Source organism: Perognathus longimembris, chromosome 3, assembly GCF_023159225.1.
Source record: "Perognathus longimembris pacificus isolate PPM17 chromosome 3, ASM2315922v1, whole genome shotgun sequence".
In the NCBI taxonomy this organism is placed as follows: domain Eukaryota; kingdom Metazoa; phylum Chordata; class Mammalia; order Rodentia; family Heteromyidae; genus Perognathus; species Perognathus longimembris.
The window spans coordinates 55,960,705-55,984,718 of record NC_063163.1 but is presented as its reverse complement, the minus strand read 5'-3'; the positions used below and the strand labels follow the sequence as shown (position 1 = coordinate 55,984,718).

General features: G+C 44.8%; 1 pseudogene; it reads left to right on the top strand.

Moving 5' to 3' along the window:
* Positions 1-14,244: 14,244 nt before the first annotated feature.
* LOC125347898 lies at positions 14,245-15,089 on the top strand (annotated as a pseudogene).
* Positions 15,090-24,014: the final 8,925 nt, after the last annotated feature.

Genomic DNA, 24,014 nt, shown 5'->3' with positions numbered 1-24,014 from the left:
GAGCCTTGGAAACCAATCATGGGTTCCTTTGAGTTAGTTCGTAGGATTCTACTTCTCCATAGTATACAGGTTGGTACTGGGCTTGTAACACCATTAATTGAACAGCATTAATTCTATCTTTTACAAAGGCAGCAAGTTTGTCAATTATGCAGGGTCCAATAGTAAGCGTAAGCAAAAGTATTATTAGGGGCCCTATAAGTGTGGAGATTAGGGTAGTCAGCCAGGGGGAGTAATTGGACCAGGACTCAAACCATCCCTCTGTCATTTCTTTTGGCTAAACCTTCTTGCACTTAGGCTATCGACTGCCTGATTGCTCCAGAGTGGTTTACATAAAAGCAACATTCTTCCCCTAAGGCTGCACAAAGTCCTCCCTGCTGTAGAAAGACTAAGTCTAGGTCTCATCTGTTCTGGAGCACTACTTCGGCAAGAGAAGCATGCGATTCTTCCAAATGCTTTATCTGTCTCTGTAATTCCTGAATATTCTCCTCTATTGCTTGTCTCAGGCTGGAGAAGTAAGAGCGCTGTAAGTAGGGCTGTTGTTCCAGTTCCTACTCCCACGGCTCCCAGAAGGGCCCCTATGGTTATCATGGCAACAGCCAGTTCTCTTTTCTCTCTTTTGTAACTCTTTGCTTTCTAATCTGAGTACCACCTCCTCTTCACAATGGTAAATTAGTCTGGGTACAAGCTGGACCATGACACAAAACCCGTGGGTTCCAGTGAGTATGGTGAGTGTGGGCACAAGAGGTGAGGCCAGTGTTACATGCCCACCAACTATTTTCTGCTGGCAGAAGGTAAGTCATCTGGGAGGGTATTGGGGATGTCTGATTGCACAGGTGTTGCAGAATGTCAGGTGGGGTCCCCACACCTTTTCCTATTACCTTTTCCTATTACCTTTTCCAAGGTAAGTCCAGATTCTACTGGTTCCCAGCGGCATTCTTGTCTATTTTTGGTCAAGGTATAATTTCCTGGAAGGGCTATCCCCTCGTAAAAGGGAAGTTGCATATCATAACACATCCAACATGATTCTGTTACCTGGGGTCGAGTTTTGTTTACAACATCATAGGTTTTTAACAACAATTTCCACAAGGGAGCATCCAGGGCACTTTCTTCTGAGACCTCAGGTATAGCCAAGACGGGCAATTCAGGTGGAGGGTTTGTCTCTATCTCCTCAGTCTTGGGCACCGGGGTATTTTTGGGCATAATGGGTGTATTAGCTGGCAGCGGTGGGGCGGGTACAGGCATAATTTGGGTTTTAAAGACTTTAAGAGTAAATATGAGTCCTTCACCTCTGCCTACTCCTATCCTCTGGTAGAGTCTAATTCCCCAAGATTTCCCTTGTTCCCATCCCTGTGCCTCTTTCCCCTTTGGGGTGAACTTGACCTGTATCCAAGATTGCTACTCATGGGGCCTGAAATACTTTACTAAATCTTCGTTAGAGGATACCCAGGCTAGAGGTTCCCCCACACTAGTTTCACACCTCCATTCTTTGCAGTAATAATCAGAGATGCCTCCACACTTTTTAGGACGAGACTCCTTGGGGCATATGTACCAGGTCACCAATTTACAGGGAGGCCCATCTAGGCCACTTGATCCTAGGTACCTCTTTTTCATATAATGAGCAGGTTCTTCTTTTTTTGGTTGTGCTTGTTGCCATGATCCATCCACCAACTAACAGAGATCAAATTCCAATTCAGGGAACCATATCTGAGGTCCTACCTGGCTTGCCATGCTTATGCTATGGCCAGTTTCAGAATTCTGAACTACCCAAGTCCATTGGTATGGGAGGTGAGGGTTACTGCAGGAAACAATATTGGAATAGGCAAGAATACTTAATAGATAAAGCAATAACATCTTATAAGTGTCTAATTTTAAGTTTAAAAAGATTGCCCTTATGGCAAGTAACTTGCTATTTGGGGTTAAGGTCTGGAATGAAGTTGCTCCTCACGGTGAACGGGTCCACTGGCTTCGCATGGGAGTAGTGGATCCAGGTGGCAATCCCGTTGACTTTGAGAGTGGTGGGCATCATGAGGATCACCATGTATGTGGTCTCTTCCAGCGAGGTTGCAGTGACTCTTGTTGATGTCTCTTTACGTAGACCCAGTCACCAGGACGGAAGCTGTGTGGCTGAGGAGGAGGTCCAGTCTTCTACAGAGCTTTGAGGCGGGGCCACACATCCTGCAGGGCTTTTAGGAAACACAAGAGATCAAAGTCATCAAATTCCACAAGCAGGTGCTCAGGCAAACAGGGAAGTATGGGAGGGGGGCATACCAAACATAATTTCAAATGGGGTACATCCTAACTTATAAGGGGAGTTCTGTACCCTATATAGGGCATAAGGAAGGAGGGCTACCCAGTCTCCGCCAGTCTCCATGGTTCTATTCATTCTCTCTACCTGCCCTGAACTTTGGGGCCTGTATGTACAATGCAATTTCCAATCTGCCCCAAGAATAGACATGAGTCCCTGACTTACCTTGGACACAAAGGCCGGTCCGTTGTCTGACCCTATCATAACTGGGAAGCCATACCTGGGTAGGATGTCCTCCAATAGCTTTTTAGCTACCACCTGGGCCGTTTCACGCTTGGTCGGGAAGGCTTCCACCCATCCTGAAAAGGTAGCTACAAAAACTAGCAGATATTTATATCCATACTTGCCAAATCTACCTCCCAGTAGGCTCCTGGTCTGTCTCCTCTTACCTGGTTTCCCGGGCTAGTCGCATGGTGGCCAGCATTTGTTATTTGGCAGCCCTTGCAGGCAGTGACGATCTGCTGGATTTTGGAATTTGCATTTTTAATTCTTATTTTAGCGTGTCTGAGCAAATCTTGCATTTTTCTCTCACCCATGTGGGTGGAACGATGCATCTTCCACAAGATCCAGTCTCCCAGTTCCTCAGGCACTATTACATGACATTGAGAGTCCCACCACCAAGGCGCTGAGCCATGGGCAGCCCTTGCATCCATTTGATGTCCTCTTTTGTATATTTTGGCGCATTCGGGAGTACCCGGGGTCCAGGGTCCAGGAGTTCAATTGTTAAGATGCCGTCCTTTTTTAGGGCAGCTTCCTAGCTACTTTGTCTGCCAAGTTATTGCCTCTTGCCATGGGATCTTTAGATTTTTGGTGCCATGGGCAGTGGACAATGGCCAATTTCTTGGGTTGCCAAATGGCAGCAATCAGAGCTAATATTTCTTCTTTGTTTTTTTTTTTTTTTTGCCAGTCCTGGGCCTTGGACTCAGGGCCTGAGCACTGTCCCTGGCTTCTTCCCGCTCAAGGCTAGCAATCTGCCACTTGAGCCACAGCGCCGCTTCTGGCCGTTTTCTGTATATGTGGTGCTGGGGAATCGAACCTAGGGCCTCGTGTATCCGAGGCAGGCACTCTTGCCACTAGGCTATATCCCCAGCCCCTCTTCTTTGTTTTTAATAGTCTTTCCTTCTGCCATTAGCCTCCCCCTCTCCTTGTAAATGGCTCCATGTACGTGGGCTGTGGCAAATGTGTAGCGGCTATCAGTGTACACAGTCAGCCTCTTGTCCTTCCCCAGCGTTAATGCTTGGGTCTGTGCCACTAACTCAGCCCTTTGGGCAGAGGTCCCAACAGGTAGGGGCTCCACCCACACCACCTCGGTTTCAGTCACTACTGCCACACCCACATACCTCTGACCATCTCGAATGAAGCTGCTCCTGTCTGTAAGCCATACAAGGTCAGCGTTGGGTAGAGGCTGGTCTTTGAGGTCCTCCCGGATGCCGTGTACCTGTGCCAGGATTTCTGCACAATCGTGTAAGGGCTTCTCTGGGTCAGGGTCTGGCAGTAGAGTCGCAGGATTGAGTGCAGTGGGAGCCTGGAAGGAAATTCTAGACAGGTTAAGCAGCAACCCTTGATGAGTCAGCCTGGCATTGCTGAGCCATCAGTCTGGAGGTTGCTTTAATACCTCTTCCACCGCATGTGGTATGGTAACATGCAGTTCCTGTCCCAGAGTCAATTTGTCTGCATCTTTCACCATCAAAACAGTAGCTGCTATCATTCTTAGGCAAGGAGGCCATCCAGCAGCCACTGGATCTAGTCTCTTTGATAAGTATGCTACTGGTCTCTTCCACGGACCCAGATATTGAATTAGGACCCCTTTGGCCACTCCTCTATGCTCATAAGCATACAAGTAGAAGGATTTAGTGACATGAGGGAGTCCCAAGGCCGGGGCTGATAGCAGAGCAGTCTTAATCTGATCAAATGACTGCTCCATCTCCTCAATCCTGTTCTTCTGTTCTTCTTTGGTGGCTTCATAAAGGGGTCTGGCCAGTTCAGCAAAACCAGGAACCCACAGTCTACAGAAACCCACGGATCCCAGGAGTTCTCTCACTTGGCGTGGGGTTTGGGGCTTCAGAGTTTTTAGCACAGTCTCCTTCCTGGCTTGCGTAAGCCATCACTGACCCCCTTTTAACAGGTAACCCAGGTAGATTACCTCTGACTTGCATATCTGGGCTTTCTTAGCTGAGGCAAGGTACCCCAAGCCTCCTAGGGTGCTGAGCAGGGCTCCAGTCCCTTGTAAGCATTCCTCCTTTGTTTTAGCTGCAATTAATAAGTCATCTACATATTACAGAAGAGTTAAGCCGGGTGTTTTGCCCTGAATTCACCCAAGTCTTCATGGAGGGCCTCATCAAAGATGGTGAGTGAGTTCTTGAATCCTTGGGGAAGTCTGGTCCAGGTCAGTTGTCCATTGATACCTTTCTCAGCATCTGACCATTCAAGGGCAAACAGTTCCTGGCTTTTGGGTGCCAGGGGCAAGCTGAAGAAAGCATCTTTCAGGTCTAAAACCGTATATCACTGCAGGTCTGGTGGCAGGGTGCTCAGGAGGGTATACGGGTTAGGGACAACCGGATGAATATCCATTACTGTCTTGTTTACTTCCCTCAGGTCCTGAACTGGTCGGTAGTCATTCAACTGGGGCTTTTGGACTGGCAATAAAGGCGTGTTCCAGGCTGACTGGCAGGGTCTCAGTATCCCCAGTTCCAACAGACACCGGATGTGAGGTGTTATCCCCACTGGGGCCTCCATCGTCACAGGGTACTATCAAACCCTCTGCTCCAGGTTTTAACTCAACAAAATTTGCAGGTCTATGTTTTGCCCCATACCCCCAGTCTTTGCCCAGGCCTCAGGATAAGTTTGCAACCAATAGTCTGTACCTGCAAGGGTAGGTGTTGGCTCATGTTTTTGATAGAGCCGGTACTCATCCTCTAGGGCGAGAGTTAGTACTTGGATGGGGCGCCTCCCGGTGTCCAATACAGAGGTGCCTTCAGGTTGGAAGTGAATTTGGGCTCCTATTTTTGTTAGCAAGTCTCTCCCCAACAAAGGGTAGGGGCAGTCTGGAATGACCATGAACGAGTAGGATACCCGGCCCACGCCTAGGTCCACTGTTCTTCGGGTAGTCCATGAATACTGGCTCATTCCAGTAGCCCCTTGAACCCAGGAAGTCTTTCCTGATAATTTTCCTTGTGGTTTTAATAAGATGAAATGTTGGGCTCCAGTGTCTACCAGAAATTCCACTGGGGTCCCCTCCACCTTTAAGGTTACCCTGGGCTCAGGGAGAGGTACCGAACCCTGACACCCCTACTCATCCTGGGCTCCTGTCATGAGGATGGGCACCCTCCGGGGCTGTTGAAAGTCTGGCTTGGTCCACGTCTCAGTTTCCAGGGGCATTCCCTTGCCCAATGACCTGAATTCTTGCAGTAAGCACACTGGTCCTTGTGTAGGCCTGCCCCAACCCTTGGTGAGTAATTAGGGTTGCGGTTCCTAGGCCCTTGCCTATCTCTGTCCCTTTCTTCTTGTCCTGGCCCACTTCTCTCCACTGCAGCCACCAGCACCCTAGTCATCTCTTTGGTGGCTTTGACCTGTCTTTCTTCCAGAGCTTCCCTATTGTTGTAAACCCGTTGAGCTATTGTTAACAGGTCTTGTATGCTTTTCCTTTCTAAATTTTCTAGTTTCTGTAATTTCCTCTTAATATCCAGGGCTGCCTGGTTAACAAAAGCCATCACTACTGCTGCCTAATTTTCTGGTGCTTCTGGATTCATAGGAGTAAATTGTCTAAAGGCTTCCATCAGTCTTTCTAAATAACCAGAAGGTGATTCTTGTCTACCCTGCATCACCATGTACACCTTAGACAAATTAGTGGGCTTGCATACAGCAGCTCGGAGACCCACCATTAGAGTCTGGTGATAGACCGGTAACCTCTCCCTACCTTCTGCCGTGTTGTAATCCCAGTCGTTTCCAGGCGATCTGCTTAGTGGGAAGGAAGCATTAATTAAATCAGGATTCACAGTAGGTTGCCCATCATTCCCTGGAACTAGCTTTCTGGCCTCTGTCTGGAGTGTCTCTCTCTTTTCCATGGTGAAGAGAATGTGAAACAGCTGTTGACAATCATCCCAGGAAGGCTGATGGGTAAACATAATGCTATCCAAGAGAGAAATTAAATCTTTGGGGTTGTCTAAAAACTGTGCATTCTGTTTTTTCCAATTATAGAAGTCACTAGTAGCAAAGGGCCAGTACTAAAGTTGAGGGTTCCTGGTGTCATCCGGGGGCCTGATCTCTCCAAGCAGCAAAGCCACAGTTGTGTCAGGCTGTTGTGAACTAGCAGTTCGATGGGCGTGCCCTCAGGTCCCTCCTGCTGGCCCCAGGGGACCTCCAGGTTCCTTCCTCCCGCACGACGCCCTCCCCCCCCCCCCCCCCGCCCGCCTGGAGCTGCCTTCCTCCCCCAAACTCCTCCTCCATGTCTTGTACAGGGGGTCTTGGAGGAAGGGGATAAGGAAGAGGTGCAGAGTCAAAGAGAAAGTCCTCAGCACCCCCTTGGAGTACAGTCGGAGGTGACGAAGGTTTCTCCGAGTCCGATGCCTTCCTCTCCTGCCTAGTGCTGTCAGCCACCAAGATTTTTGTGGGGTTAGTAAGTATGAAGGGACTCAACTAAGAGGGAGGGTCCTCAATCAGGTCCTGCCACACCAGAACATAGGGAATTTGATCCAGGTGGCCGCTCCATCCTGGAAGGAGAACCTTTCAGTCTGAGGTGGCTAACAATGCAGTGAACTTGACATTTATATGGACTGAAGGCTTCCTTTCTTGCACCTTAGCAACAATCCTCTCTGGAAGACTTTGCTCTTCATGTAGTCTCAGGCTTTGCTCAGCAGCTCCACCAATGGACCGGCTGGACTCCAGCTCTCAATGCTCCTCCCCCCCACCAGTGGGGTTTGGATGGGCCCAAGCAGGACACCAGGGTCCATAGGCACTCAGCACAGAATATCAAGCACCTTGCTGGTTGGTAGTGTGTGGGCTGCTGCAGAATTGGGTGTCCAGCACCCAGGACAATGACACTAACTGCAGGGTGGCAGAGTCCCTTGGGGAAAGGGAAATCTTAAATAAAGTGTAAACAAGGAAGAAAATATCCTATTACAAAGGCCAAGGGAATCTGCAAGGAGGGACTCCTAAGTCAGACTAGACAGTGTCCATCCTGGAGTGCAACTCATTTTATAATGTACAACAGAACGTCAGAGCTAGAATGAACATTGTGGGCACCAAGGTTGTCCTGATCTTCTCTGAAATACCATGCAACCTGTGTTTGAGGAGCCAAGAACCTTAGAAATACTATCCCAGTCAAATTTGTCAAGTCCTTCTTGAGGAAGCTGACAAAGCAACCTTTTTTGAGCAAGAATGACCCAGGAGAGCTTGTCAACAGACTCATGATAAATAAGCTCCATATGCCTTAAGCCTTCCTGTGCCACACAATGTGGTCTGCTTCCCTTCTCCTCTCTACTACCAGGACAGTCCATGTCTGTACCATTTGTTATCACCTGAAGCCCTAACTGCCGTCTTTAAAAATTTATATCAAAATAGTTGTAAGTCCTAATAAATGATACAGGTTACAAGGACACTAGCTGACATCCTGAGCTGGTTACTGAAGTCTGTGTTGTCAGGCCTCTGGAGGGCTCACAGATGCCCAGAATACCTCTCTGATCCCGAACAGAGGGGCACCCTAGAGCGCAGCCCAATAAACTCTCTTTCAATTACCTCTACTTCTCTCCATGTGCTCTCTCCTCGCCTAGAACCTTTCACATGTATGTCTTGACTGGTTGTGGCTCATGGCAATTTGAAACTCTGATGACATCTCTGACCCTCAGTCTCTCAAATCTTCTAACTCCTAACTCCCAACTCCCTTAAGAAAGCACTGCCATCCCCAAACAAAAGCCAGAGATGCTTTAGAACTGGCAAATGAGAAATTTCCTCCCTTCTCTAATATAATCTTTATCGGCTATCTGCCTAGAGAGGAAATATTAAAGACATCCAAACTTGAACTGAAGTCTCTTTTTGCAAACCTGATTATTTGCCATCCTTTATTCTCCTGTGACCCTTCAATGAACTAGGGGTACAATGCATGCTGATCAATTGATCAGTTCAAAGGTACTTTTTAAAAGTATCTACATGTCTGCATGAGAAAACCAACACAATCACAAGACAGCAAGACTGGCTCCATCTTGAATTCACTGAGAGCTCCTCGCCCTTGGGAATTGAAAAAAAAAAACTAATTTATGCTTAAGTGTTATCTTTAGTAACCACGTCCCTGTCAAAAAACAGCCCGTTTTTTTCGACCCAAACTATCTAAAAGTTGCCCCTAACCTTACTAAGATTATGTAATTTGCTTGGCCACCTGCATTGTGGTTTTTGCCTTTATAAACCCAGTCTGAGAACTAGTTGGGTCGCAGTTTCAGTTCCTGAGACTGTGCTGCGTTCCAGGTGGATCAGTTCGCTGTTTACTTTCCCAATAAATCCATCTTTGTTTGAGACTGTCTCTACGAGGCGGACTCTGGAGGGACGTGGGTTTGAGTCCCACTTGGGGTACCTCCCCGGGAACCCCATAAAAGTCAGTTATCAAATAAGTCTTTTTCAGAGGCAAAGGCGGAACATTCCAGGTGAGGTTTACAGTTTATTTTTATAATTATAATAGAACAGTTGTAATCATATTTTAAAACACACTTAATTTTTTAGTAAGCAGTGACTTTTAATTATTAGCATGGTTATATACTCTATCTATAGATAGATAGATAGATAGATTATAATATATAATCTAAATCAAATACTATATTTTATCCTCAATTTTTCCTCATCACAACCGAGTCGGTGGCTTATACCTACATCAGGAGGTACCTAATGGAGAGGTGGGGGCGAGCGAGGGTGCGTTCTGAGGTCCACGTGCCAGTACATCCATGGTAGTCACGACCACCGGGAAGATGCACCGTGGTCCTCAGCCGGGCCACCGGCCAAAACGGACTCCAAGGAGGTGACGGCCGCATGGGCACCAGCCCCGCGCACATATCCCGGGCCCACCCTGCTTCGCCCTCCTCAGAGGATGCCAGCGCCCCCCGCGAGGGGACACGAGTCATTCCCGATCCCGCCCTCCCAGGCTTCCACACGGGGCTGAGGACTAGCCCGACCTCACTCCCGAGGACCCAGGCCCGAGGAGCTGTCCAGGCGCTGGCGGGGTCCAGGCACTCACCGGGCGGGCGGGCGGGGCAGTGACGGGCGGGACGGGAGGACTCCCGTCCGGGAGGGGTAAGCGCGCGCGGGTCCTATGAACTACGGCTAAGGCGCCGCCCGTCCTCGTGTCCCGCTGCCCGCTGAGGATGTGCGGCTCACACCTGCCCGCGTGGAGTGAATGAAGCGCGCGGGGAAGGCAGTTCCTAGAGCCTTCCTCAGACGCGCGGTGCCCGCCACGGGCCCCCGAAGCTGCGACTTGCTCTCTACGTCATCGTCCAGAACCAATAGCAGCACTGCGATCCGGCCACGCCCCGCGGTGGGCGGAGCATGTGTCCCGCGCTCAAACCTTGGGATTGCCCCGCCGTCCGAAAGCTTCACCCCTCGCTTTCGCCTGGCCTGGCTGTTTTTCTCCTGCCAATCCTCGCCCGGGACGCTGAAGCAGCATTGGTCCCCAGGAGCCACAACTGCAAACCGGCTAAGCCCAGAGCGACCTCCCGGCCTGGCCCCGATCCGGTGAACCCAAAAGGAATTAAAGACGTAACTGGTGACCAGTTTTTCATCTCCAAAACCAAAGTTTGGGATACATTTTAAGGTTTATTTTTAATTCTTACCGACGTGTGTGTGTGTGTATTTCTATTAGAATAAATCCAGAGCCTTGTCAGGGGAAATGCTCAGGTGTGGCTCAAGGGGAAGAGCGCCAGCCTTGAGTGAAAAAGCTCAGGGACCGTGACCAGGCAATGAGTTCAAGCCCCAGTCCTGGCACACACACAAAAAAGAATAATTCAGTGTTGTATTGCCCTGGCTAATACCTTATGAAGAAGGGACGCCTATTTCTTTTTTTTTTTTTTTTTTTTTTTTTTTTTTTTTTTTTTTTTTCATTCGAAGAATTTTGCTTTTTTTTTTTTTTTTTTTTTTTATATTTTTTTTTATTTTTTTTTTTATTATCAATTGAACATAAATTTTTTTTTTTTTACAAGGTGCTGTGCAAAGAGGGTGCAGTTACATAGTAGGGCATTGTGTACATTTCTTGTGATATCTTACAACCTGTTTTCCCATCCCTTGTCTAGGTCAGGTAGACCCATATGCAGTATACAATGTATCAAGCACATATACAGTGTTCACAGACTTGGTCTCTACTGTCTCTCCATCTCCCTTTGTTAACAGTCATATATCAGGGAGATCATGCCCCTTTGTTTTCTGTGTTCTAGGCTTGTCTCACTCAACATTATTTGTTCGAGTTCTGACCATTTCCCTGCAAATAACAATATTTCACCATTCCTAATCGCTATGTAGTATTCCATTGTGTATAAGTACCATATTTTTTGGATCCATTCATCTGTGGAGGGGCATCTGGGTTGTTTCCAAATTTTGGCTATTGTGAATTGTGCTGCGATAAACATGGAAGTACAAATGTCCTTTTGATATCTTGGGTTTTGCTGTTTAGGATAGATGCCTAGGAGTGGTATGGCTGGGTCATAGGGTAGGTCTATATTGAGCTTTTTGAGAAACCTCCATACTGTTCTCCAAAGTGGCTGTACTAATTTGCACTCCCACCAACAATGGAGAAGGGTTCCTCTTTCCCCACAGCCCCTCCAGCATTTGTTGTTTCCTGAGTTCAGAGTATAGGCCATTCTAACTGGGGTGAGGTGGTATCTCAGGGTTGTTTTTATTTGCATTTCCTTTACTAGCAGGGATGTTGAGCATTTCCTCATGTGTTTCTTTGCCATTTTTATATCTTCTCTTGTGAAGTCTCTCTTTAGCTCTTTTGCCCATTTCCTAATAGGTTTATTGGGCTTGGAGGGGCTTAGTTTTTTGAGTTCTCTGTAGATGACAGATATCAGGCCTTTGTCTGTTGCTGTGCTGGTAAATATCCTTTCCCATATCGTTGGCTGTCTTTCTATTTTGGTGGCTATGACCTTAGCTGTGCAGAAACTTTTTAATTTGTAGTAGTCCCATTTGTTGAGTCTTTCCCCTATTTGTTGTGCGCCTGGGACTCTATTCAGGAAGTTCCTTCCTGTGCCTATAAGTTCTAGTGTCTTTCCTACTCTGTCCTTCAGTAGTTTCAAGGATTCAGGTCTGATGTTGAGGTCCTTGATCCATTTTGAGTTGATCTTGGTGCATGGTGATAGGCTTGGGTCTACTTTGAGTTTTCTGCATATGGCTGCCCAGTTCTCCCAGCACCAGTAGTTGAAGAGGCTATGTTTATTCCATTGTATGTCTTTAGCTCCTTTGTCGAATATCAGTTGGCTGTAAGAGTGCGGTTTTATTTCTGGGTCTTCAATTCTAATCCACTGGTCTTCCGATCTGTTTTTATACCAATACCATGCTGTTTTTGTTATGATGGCCTTGTAGTAGAGCTTGAAGTCTGGTATGGTGATACCTCCTGCACTATGTTTTTTGCCTAGAATTGCTTTGGCTATTCTAGGTTTTTTGCTGTTCCATATGAATTTATGGATTGGTTTCTCTATTTCAGTGAAGAATGTGGCTGGGATTTTGATAGGTATTGCATTGAATTTGTATAACAATTTGGGCAGTATGGCCATTTTCACTATATTGATTCTGCCTACCCATGAGCATGGGAGGTCTTTCCATCTCCTTGTGTCTTCTTTGATTTCCCTTATTAGATTTTTGTAGTTTTCATTGAATAGGTCCGTCACGTCCTTGGTTAAGTTGATCCCTAGGTACTTTATTCTTTTTTTGGCTACTGTAAATGGAATCGTTTCCATAATTTCCTTTTCTGTTTGTCTATTGCTGGTGTACAGAAAAGCTGCTGACTTTTGTGGATTGATTTTGTATCCTGCTACTTTGCCAAATTGGTTTATTAGATGTAGGAGTTTGGGTACTGAGTTTTTTGGGTCCTTGAGATATAAGATCATGTCGTCTGCGAATAGGGATAACTTGATTTCTTCCTTGCCGATGTGGATCCCTTTGATGTCCTCCTCTTGCCTTATTGCTATGGCTAGGGATTCCAGTACTATGTTGAACAGAAGTGGGGAGAGTGGGCATCCTTGTCTTGTTCCTGTGTTTAGGGGGAATGATTTAAGTTTCTCTCCATTTAATATGATATTAGCAGTTGGTCTGTTGTATATGGCTTTTATTGTTTTGAGGAATGTTCCATCTATTCCTGTTCTCTCCAAAGCTTTTAATAGGTATGGATGTTGTATTTTGTCAAAGGCTTTTTGGGCATCGACTGAGATAACAATGTGATTCTTGATTTTAGTTCTGTTTATGTGGTGAATTACATTGATTGATTTACGGATGTTGAACCATCCTTGTGACTGAGGGATGAAGCCTACTTGGTCATGATGTATGATATTCTTGATCACTTTCTGGATCCTGTTAGCTAATATTTTATTGAGGAGCTTTGCATCTGTGTTCATTAGTGATATTGGTCTGTAGTTCTCTTTTTTTGTTGGATCTTTGCCTGGTTTGGGGATGAGTATGATATTAGCTTCGTAGAATGAGTTCGGGATTTTTCCCTCCGTTTCTATTTCGCGGAAGAGTTTGAGGAGTATTGGAATTAGCTCCTCACTAAAGGTTTTGTAGAATTCATTGGTGAATCCATCTGGGCCTGGGCTTTTCTTAGTAGGGAGGTTCTTGATTACCTCCTGTATCTCACCGTAAGTTATTGGTTTATTTAGTTGATTTATTTCTTCTTGGTTCAGTTTGGGCAGTTTGTACTTCTCTAAGAATTGATCCATTTCTGTAAAATTATTGTTTTTTGTTGAGTAGAGGTTTTGGAAATAGCTCCTTATGATTGTTTGAATATCGTGTGTATTTGTTGTAATTTTTCCTGTGGAGTCCCTGATTTTACGAATATGAGTCTCTTCTCTTCTTTTTTTTGTGAGTCTTGCAAGGGGAGGGACGCCTATTTCTAAGGCAAGATGGAGTAACTTAGTACCAGGCTGCCGTATAGGCCTTCAGATAACAGCCCATCTATCTGTGGGAATAAGTTTCTGAAGCATTCCATTCCCAGACCTGCTCAAGGATTGAGGTAATGTTGTAGGGTCGGTTGGTCCTGATAAGCAGAGTGGTGGCCAAGTTGACCTGGTGAATGTTATGTTACACTAGGCTCCTGACCCAGCAAATGTTATGCAGTACCAGGCTGCACCTGCAATTTAAGGATAAGCCCTGATCCCCCCCCCCCACCCCCCCCACGCTCGCAGCTCCCCGCGCAGCTTCGGCCGAGCTCCCAGCTGTTCTGGGGCTGCGCTCTCCCGCCGATTCCTCGACAGCGTCCGCGGCGGCGGCGGCGGCCGCTGGTAGCTCGTCTGCTTCCTGGAGCGACCGCCACGGCGCCCAGCGGCCGCCTTGGACCCGGACCCGGAGCGCTCCCAGGGTAGCGGGGCGGGGGGAGGGGGGCGTAGGCTGCGAGCCGCCTCCACGGTGGGGTGACGGCGGCTCCCCAACCTCCCGGTATGCACGGCTGGCGGCAGCCAGGGCCCTGTAGAGCTTTTAGGGAGTGGAATCGGGTTTTGTCGGGTGCAAGAATTCTCCGGACACCCTCCGGCTGCTGGACGTCCAAAATGGAAATGCCAATGCGGTCTGTGGGTGATCACCTCGGCGAGAGACTTTGCCGTCGGCCCACGGGGACTTGGAGAGGAAGGACCGGCAGCCCCCTGTCCCTTCCCCCTCCGTCACCATTGCGGACACCGCGCAGGAGCGCGCTTGGGGGGGGGGGTGTCCCTGTGGCTTCCAGAAAGGACGCGACCACCTGTCTTTGCGGCAGTGACCCTTCTCCCATGACCCTGCGGTGCCTGGAGTCCTCCGGGAGTGGCGCGGAACCGAAGCGAAGCCAGTGAGGGAGCGCGGGGTCGGCGGAGGGGCGGTCCCCGGAGGTGGCGCGGCTGGCGAAGGCCCTGCGGGAACTCAGTCAAACAGGGTGGTACTGGGGAAGTATGACTGTTAACGAAGCCAAAGAGAAATTAAAAGAGGCACCCGAAGGAACTTTCTTGGTTAGAGATAGTTCGCATTCAGACTACCTACTAACAATCTCTGTTAAGGCATCAGCTGGACCAACTAACCTGCGGATTGAGTACCAAGATGGCAAATTCAGATTGGTTTCTATCATATGTGTCAAGTCCAAGCTTAAGCAGTTTGACAGTGTGGTTCATCTGATTGACTACTATGTTCAGATGTGCAAGGATAAGCGCACTGGTCCGGAGCCCCCCGGAATGGGACTGTTCACCTTTACCTGACCAAACCACTTTACACATCAGCACCATCGCTGCAGCATCTCTGCCGACTCACCATTATTAACAAATGTACCGGTACCATCTGGGGACTGCCCTTGCCAACAAGACTAAAAGATTACTTGGAAGAATATAAATTCCAGGTATAAGCGTTTCTCTTTTTCTAAACATGCCTCATAGAGTTGTCTCCGAATGCAGCTATATAAAACAGAGAGAGAGAGAGAGAGAGAGAGAGAGAGAGAGAGAGAGAGAGAACCAAAACTTGAGTGACTGCTCTGGATAATTGCACAGAATTCTTCCTAAGAACAGCTGAAGTCTGTTAATATAAATGTATGACGATATAGCTAAGTATTTAAAGTTCCCTTAGATATTTGCGATTGAACCATGCTTCCTTTCCTAAGGCAGACCAAGATCAGACAATCCTTGTCAATTACACATCCCAAGGAAGGCCCTTGGAAGCATTTGATCAGAATGCCTTGCCTTTCTGAAACTCCTTTGCATTAGGTCAAAGGTCCAAGCTCTCTTAGAAGCTAAGAGTTCCCCATGGAGTAGCACCAAAGGAGGGAAGGAGCCCACCTGACCCAGGCCTAGCTTCATTCTTACATGCCTGTTGATCAGAGTCAGTTTGAGGACATTTTGTATTTTGCATTCTGATGTACTTAGGAGTTTTGTTAAACAGATCGTGCTTGTGAGTATTTCTCATTTTATGCAATTAAGCAAATCAACCAACAAAATATGACCATGAAATCCTGTATTTGTCTTCTTACTACACGTATGAACTCTCTCCAGTGAACGGGTACTGTAGTAATACATTTCAAGGGAGCCTTATTTCTGAATCCTTTGAAATTGGTGCAAATGGAAAAGGCTTTCCCTCTTTTTTTAAGGCTAAAGACAAGAATGTCAATGCTCTACCCATGCAACCTGACCTCTGGTAATAAAATACCCATGTAGATAGGTAGGCATTTCACCCTTTGAAGTAGCTGTGTCCCAACCTGTTGCTGTTAATTTTGGAAATGGCTTTAGAAATTTCCAAGTTGTCCTTGAATTGTCTAACCATGGACATCAGCAGTTCTCTCCCTTCTATCATGTAGAATACTTTGACTTAATTTTCTTCCAGATAACAGGGGGATACCTGCCTGTTTTTCCAAGTGTTTATTTACTGCTGTTACTATTTGATTAGAATGTATTAAATAAAAACAAACCTGACTTAATAAAAAGATAAGCCCTGTCTCATTATTGTCATTTACACCTTGCTTTGAAAATGTTATTCTTAAGTTTTATCATTATCTTACTTTAAAGGTATTATTCTTTAACTGTCAAGTTACAGATTTTGTTTTCCTATATTGCTATTGCTTACCCTACCTAGCCAGCTGCAGCCAGCTGCGGGTGGTTTTTGCCTATATAAACCCCAGCTTGAGGACTGTTCAGGGTCACAGTGTTAGCTCCCGAGTCTGCACTGTATCCCTGGCTAGTCAGCTCTTGCTTTTGTGCTTGCAATAAAGCTTGAATTCTCCCGACTTTGTTCATGTGCTGGACTTATTTTGCTCTGATCCCGTTACATCTTAAGGTGGAAGCTAGTCCCTCTAGCCCCTTCCCCATAACGCTTATCCTTGTCCATGGTCAGAAAGAGCCCAAGTAACTCTTTTGGAAGTGACTGTGACAGAAATGGAATCTAACAGTGTTCATGAACTCTTTCTTTGCTAAAAACCAAAACAACAAAGCCAAGCAGTAACCACAGTCTGCAAAGGTCCAGTAACCACTAATCAGTAATCCAGTAATCCTTGTCTTTGTTCATTGGAAGACTTTCTATTTTGTGGAATCAAATGTTAACCTGGATCTAGAATAAAAACCAATTGAAATTATTGGTTTCACCCTTTGATAATTCTGATTAAAGACTCTCCCTGTGTGATTTAAATAGAAGTGTAGGAATTTTAATGACTTTCAGCATTAAAATAAAACTTTAAATCACTCTACTAGGGCAACACAGAGATCCCATATAGAATTAAGGTTTTCTTAATCCCAGTCTGCAGACTTGACTTTCAGAAAGCCAACAGGAAACCCAAAATGGTAGAGCCCAGGGGAAAGTGGCTTCTCAGCAAAAAGATACTAGGAACCCAGGGCCAAGATAATTATGCTTAAGGTGACACTGAATATTTTTTAAAAAACCCAGAGAATACTGTGTTTTTAAACACTGAATATTTTATTAAAAGCTAAAATTTAGGCAGGTTAGGGTTCATGACAAAAATTGAAAGAAATCATGAGTGAGAGGCAGTCTTGACTGTGAGCAAAGTGCATTGGAGCCTCAAAAGGAAGAAGATGTGAGAATTTAGCTCAGATCCAAGTTAACAGGACAAGTCCCAGTCTAGCACCATCAGGCACCATGAGACACAAGAAGTACCCAGAGTCAGTCAGACAGATGTGCGTTGGATTTCTAACTCTGCCATCTGGAATAAACTCTTTTTTTATATGTATTTTTTTATTATTAATTGAACATAAATTTTTTTACAAGGTGTTGTGCAAAGAGGGTGCAGTTACATAGTAGGGCAGTGTGTACATTTCTTGTGATATCTTACAACCTGTTTTTCCATCCCTTGTCTAGGTCAGGTAGACCCATATGCAATATACAATGTATCAAGCACATATACAGTGTTCACAGACTTGGTCTGTACTGTCTCTCCGTCTCCCTTTGTTAACAGTCATATATCAGGGAGATCATGCCCCTTTGTTTTCTGTGTTCTAGGCTTGTCTCATTCAACATTATTTGTTCGAGTTCTGACCATTTCCCTGTGAATAACAATATTTCACCATTCCTAATCGCTATGTAGTATTCCATTGTGTATAAGTACCATATTTTTTGGATCCATTCATCTGTGGAGGGGCATCTGGGTTGTTTCCAAATTTTGGCTATTGTGAATTGTGCCGCGATAAACATGGAAGTACAAATGTCCTTTTGATATCTTGGGTTTTGCTGTTTAGGATAGATGCCTAGGAGTGGTATGGCTGGGTCATAGGGTAGGTCTATATTGAGCTTTTTGAGAAACCTCCATACTGTTCTCCAAAGTGGTTGTACTAATTTGCACTCCCACCAACAATGGAGAAGGGTTCCTCTTTCCCCACAGCCCCTCCAGCATTTGTTGTTTCCTGAGTTTAGAGTATAGGCCATTCTAACTGGGGTGAGGTGGTATCTCAGGGTTGTTTTTATTTGCATTTCCTTTACTAGCAGGGATGTTGAGCATTTCCTCATGTGTTTCTTTGCCATTTTTATATCTTCTCTTGTGAAGTCTCTCTTTAGCTCTTTTGCCCATTTCCTAATAGGTTTATTGGGCTTGGAGGGGCTTAGTTTTTTGAGTTCTCTGTAGATGACAGATATCAGGCCTTTGTCTGTTGCTGTGCTGGTAAATATCCTTTCCCATATCGTTGGCTGTCTTTCTATTTTGGTGGCTATGACCTTAGCTGTGCAGAAACTTTTTAATTTGTAGTAGTCCCATTTGTTGAGTCTTTCCCCTATTTGTTGTGCCCCTGGGACTATATTCAGGAAGTTCCTTCCTGTGCCTATAAGTTCTAGTGTCTTTCCTACTCTGTCCTTCAGTAGTTTCAAGGATTCAGGTCTGATATTGAGGTCCTTGATCCATTTTGAGTTGATCTTGGTGCATGGTGATAGGCTTGGGTCTACTTTGAGTTTTCTGCATATGGCTGCCCAGTTCTCCCAGCACCAGTAGTTGAAGAGGCTATGTTTATTCCATTGTATGTCTTTAGCTCCTTTGTCGAATATCAGTTGGCTGTAAGAGTGCGGTTTTATTTCTGGGTCTTCAATTCTAATCCACTGGTCTTCCGATCTGTTTTTATACCAATACCATGCTGTTTTTGTTATGATAGCCTTGCAGTAGAGCTTGAAGTCTGGTATGGTGATACCTCCTGCACTATTTTTTTTTTTTTGCCTAGAATTGCTTTGGCTATTCTAGGTTTTTTGCTGTTCCATATGAATTTATGGATTGGTTTCTCTATTTCAGTGAAGAATGTGGCTGGGATTTTGATAGGTATTGCATTGAATTTGTATAACAATTTGGGCAATATGGCCATTTTCACTATATTGATTCTGCCTACCCATGAGCATGGGAGGTCTTTCCATCTCCTTGTGTCTTCTTTGATTTCCCTTATTAGATTTTTGTAGTTTTCATTGAATAGGTCCCTCACGTCCTTGGTTAAGTTGATCCCTAGGTACTTTATTCTTTTTTTGGCTACTGTAAATGGAATTGTTTCCATAATTTCCTTTTCTGTTTGTCTATTGCTGGTGTACAGAAAAGCTGCTGACTTTTGTGGATTGATTTTGTATCCTGCTACTTTGCCAAATTGGTTTATTAGGTGTAGGAGTTTGGGTACTGAGTTTTTTGGGTCCTTCAGATATAAGATCATGTCGTCTGCGAATAGGGATAACTTGATTTCTTCCTTGCCGACGTGGATCCCTTTGATGTCCTCCTCTTGCCTTATTGCTATGGCTAGGGATTCCAGCACTATGTTGAACAGAAGTGGGGAGAGTGGGCATCCTTGTCTTGTTCCTGAGTTTAGGGGGAATGATTTAAGTTTCTCTCCATTTAATGTGATATTAGCAGTTGGTCTGTTGTATATGGCTTTTATCGTTTTGAGGAATGTTCCATCTATTCCTGTTCTCTCCAAAGCTTTTAATAGGTATGGATGTTGTATTTTGTCAAAGGCTTTTTGGGCATCGACTGAGATAACAATGTGATTCTTGATTTTAGTTCTGTTTATGTGGTGAATTACGTTGATTGATTTACGGATGTTGAACCATCCTTGTGACTGAGGGATGAAGCCTACTTGGTCATGATGTATGATATTCTTGATCAGTTTCTGGATCCTGTTAGCTAATATTTTATTGAGGAGCTTTGCATCTGTGTTCATTAGTGATATTGGTCTGTAGTTCTCTTTTTTTGTTGGATCTTTGCCTGGTTTGGGAATGAGTATGATATTAGCTTCGTAGAATGAGTTTGGGATTTCTCCCTCCGTTTCTATTTCGCAGAAGAGTTTGAGGAGTATTGGAATTAGCTCCTCACTAAAGGTTTTGTAGAATTCGTTGGTGAATCCATCTGGGCCTGGGCTGGAATAAACTCTTAATTTGGCAGATGAGGAGGGTGTGATTGTTCACTAAGACCCTTAGTTTCTTCTTCAAAAGAATTGTTCCAGATGTCTGTAATCCTAGATACTCAAGAGGCTGTGTTGTATACCAGACACCCAGGTGGGCCTCGGACCCAGACGTCACCAGCACTCAGTCAAACAGGCTAGGAGTCTTTTATTTAGCTGTGCACAGCATCTGATTGCCACCACCAGGATGGTGACAAACATCACTGGGCCCCAGTAGGGCTGGGCTTTTAAAGGTAAAAAATCACATGTACCACACACAGGTGATAGTGCATGTGATAGCAAACAGACTTACAGAAGCAGAATTGGAAGTTAGTGATCACAAATAGTAAGTGCAATTCCAGTAAAACTCTGGCAAATAAAGCAATGAACCACTTAAGGAAGCAAAATACTCTTTGTTTAATTCTTGGTTCTGGGTGTAACTGGTATTTACTGAGTACCCATTTAACTTCTTTACAACATGCAAATAGAGTTAATAATTATGCTTGATCTCTCTCCTTCCTTTCTTTTGCAAGGGTCAAGCAGCTCTAGATCAAGCTGCTTTTCACTTACTTAGGATGGCTCAGCCTCTTTAGCTTGGACTAAAAGTGAATTTCTTACTCTGGATGTCTCAGCTGAGATCATCAGATGATAGTCAAAGCCAACCTGGGCAAACAAATCTTAAAAGATTTCTATCTCCAATTAACCAGCAAAAAACTGGAAGCAGAGGCATGGCTCAAGTGGAAGAACATCAGCCTTGAGCAAAACAAGCTATTCAGGAGTGCAGAGCCTGACAATAAATTAATTAGTTAAGACAAAAGAAGAATTTTATTAGTTGCTGGAGAGATACACTGTGGATATGAAAAATAAAGGTAGAATAAAATGTCCCCACAGATATATCCAATAGAGCCCCACAGATCAGAAGATCTTTAATAATGAAACAAAGCAATTCAATGGAAAGAGGACAGTCTCTTCAACAAATGGTACTGCAATAACTAGATATCCCCACACAAAACTGAATCTAGACACAAACTCCAGCACTTAGACCAAAACCTAACTCAAACTAGACCCAAGACCTTAATATAAATCACAAAATTATAACCAGGCACCAGTGGCTTGTGCCTATAATCCTAGCTACTCGGGACCTTAGTTTTGGCCCTACAGAAAAGGCAGAAAAGAACTCCTAGAAGACAATATGAGATAAAATCTAGGTGATCCTGGAAATTTAATGATGACCTTTTCTTATTTTGTGTTGACAGGACTCAAACCTAAGTCCTCAAGCATTCTAGGCAAGTGCTTCACCACTGAGCCATACCTGGAGTCCTTGTAACAACTTCCTAGATAAAACACCAAAAATGTGATCAATAAAAGATATTATTTATAAATTGGACTTTATTAAAATTAAAAAACTATTCTATGCAGTGTGCCAGTGACTCAAACCCATAATCCAAACTACTGTGAGGATCATGGTTCAAAGCCAGCGTGGCGCAGGAAAGGCTGTGAGACTTTTATCCCCAATTAACCATAAAAAAAAAAGTTATAAGTGGAGCTATCATTCAAGTGGTAAAGTGCTAGCTCGGAGACAGCACCCAAACCCCTTGAATCCATAGACACACACACACACACACACACACACACACACACACACACACACACACCTATTCTGCAAAAACCATTACTAGTAAAATAAAAAGAGAAGCCATATATTGGCAGAAAATATTTTCAAAATACATATCTGCTAAATAGACTGATACACAAAATACACAAAGAACTCTTGCCAGGAACTGGTGGCTCACACCTGTAATCCTAAGGCTCAGGAGGCTGAAATCTGATTATCTTGATTAAAAGCCAGCAGAAAAATCCCCATGAGAGTCTGATCTTCAATTAACCACTCAAAAAATGGAAGTGGCACTGTAGCTCAAGTGGTAGAGTGCTAGCTTTGAGCACAAAAAGGCTCAGGGACAGTGCTCAGGCCCCAAATTCAAGCCATACATGGACCAAAAAAAAAAAAAGGAACTCTTAAGGCCCCAACAATAGCAAATTCTTGAATAAAAGCAAACTCAAACAAACTCTCCTATATTTTCAACAATCACAGAAGACTTCTGGGACCAAACGTGGCATTTTCTTTCCCCACACACTAACCAATCAATTCGACAGTGGACACAAGCTCTTTCTTTCAATCTGATTCACTTAGAGATCTCACAGGTGAAGCCTCAGTCCTCAAGACTGACCTTCAGATGTCAATCACTCATTGTATCTGTGCTGCTGATCAATTCTCTATAAAATTAAAGATCTCATAGGATTTATGTGATCCAGGTACCCACAGAATTCAGGAAACATTTACTTCTATTTACTGGTTTGTTACAAAGACTATCATAAAGGATACATGTGAAATAGGTACAGGGGCTGGGAATGTGGCTTAGAGGCAGAATGCTTGCCTAGCATGCATGAAGCCCTGGGTTCCTCAGCACTGTATAAACAGAAAAGGCCAGAAGTGGCCCTGTGGATCAAGTGGTAGAATGTTAGCCTTGAACAAAAAGAAGCCAGGGACAGTGCTCAGTTCAAGCACCAGGAATAGCAACCCCCCCCCCACAAAAACAGAACAATATAGGTCTGAGCATGTGTAGAAGGGTGAACGGCTTTTATCCTTTCTTTGGGCCTGCCATCCATCACATGTTCACATCACATGAACACCATCACATGTTCAACAGCTTCAAAAACCTGATCCTTTTTACATTGTTCTGGAAGCTTCATTACACAGGCATGGCTGGTACTGGCTATTCATGTTCTACTCTCTCTGCCCTGATGTGTGAGGTGGGAATAAAATTCCAACCATTTAACCCTACCTTGGTCTTTCTGGTAACCACTCCCCATCCTAAAGAAACCTAAGAAATACCAGCTACCAGCTGCCTCGCTAGCCTACAGGAAACACCACTTAAAGATTCTAAGGATTTTACAAGTTGTATGGGATGAAGGTCAAGCATTGTTAAAACTGGACAAATGATAGAAGCACATGTATCACCAAAGAACATACACCAATGGCAAATAAATATGGAATGCCATTGTTAGCTATGAATATACATCCATTGGAGGGCTAACATCACAAACACTGACAACATCGAATGCTGAGGGGAATGTGGAGCCAGCAACTGGATGTTCATTCAGTGCTTGGGGAAATAAAAGGCATATTTGTGTATAAAATGGTACAACCACTTTAGTAGGTACCATTGGCTGGCATCTTTTAAGATTGTACAGTCTTGCTGTGTGCTCCAACAGCTGTGTTTCTTTGTATTTATGCAGAAAACATTTATAAAAATACCTGCTGCTATAGCTTAGAATTCATGTGTCTCTTAATGGTATGTGTATTAAAGGCTTCGTCTCTAGCTGTGGCTATTGAGAGGTGATGAAAACTAAGAGGTAGGAGTTAGTGGAAGAAAGTTTGGTCTTCAAGTATTGGACTAATTGTACCATTAGGTCTTGGGTTCCTCCTGTCTCTGTCTGTCTTTGGTTTCCTGTCACCATAAAGTAAACAGTCTTTCTTCACCATACACTCCCTCCATGATACCCTCTGCAACCATGGAGTGAGAGGTGTGAAACTGTAAACCAATATAAACCTCTTTCCTTATTACATTGATTATCTCAGCTATTTTGTTATCATAACAAAAAGCTGGCTAACACAACAGATGTATTTATAATAGCCAAACCTTGGGAGCAACCGCCATGTTCTTCAGTAAGTGAATGGACAATCAAAGCTGCCTAATACATCCATGTAACACAATAGTCTGGAGGCATAAAAAAAATGATCTATAAAAAGCTAGCCTGAGGGCTGGGGATATAGCCTAGCGGCAAGAGTGCCTGCCTCGGATACACGAGGCCCTAGGTTCGATTCCCCAGCACCACATATACAGAAAACAGCCAGAAGCGGCGCTGTGGCTCAAGTGGCAGAGTGCTAGCCTTGAGCGGGAAGAAGCCAGGGACCAGTGCTCAGGCCCTGAGTCCAAGGCCCAGGACTGGCAAAAAAAAAAAAAAAGCTAGCCTGAGTAGGAAAGTCTTTGAGATGTTTATCTCCAATTAACTACCAAAAAAACAAATACAGCTGTGGCTCAAGTGATAGAACACTAGCCTTGAACACATTCAAGCCTCAGGACACCCCTCCCCACCCCACATACACAAAAGGAGCTATTTAT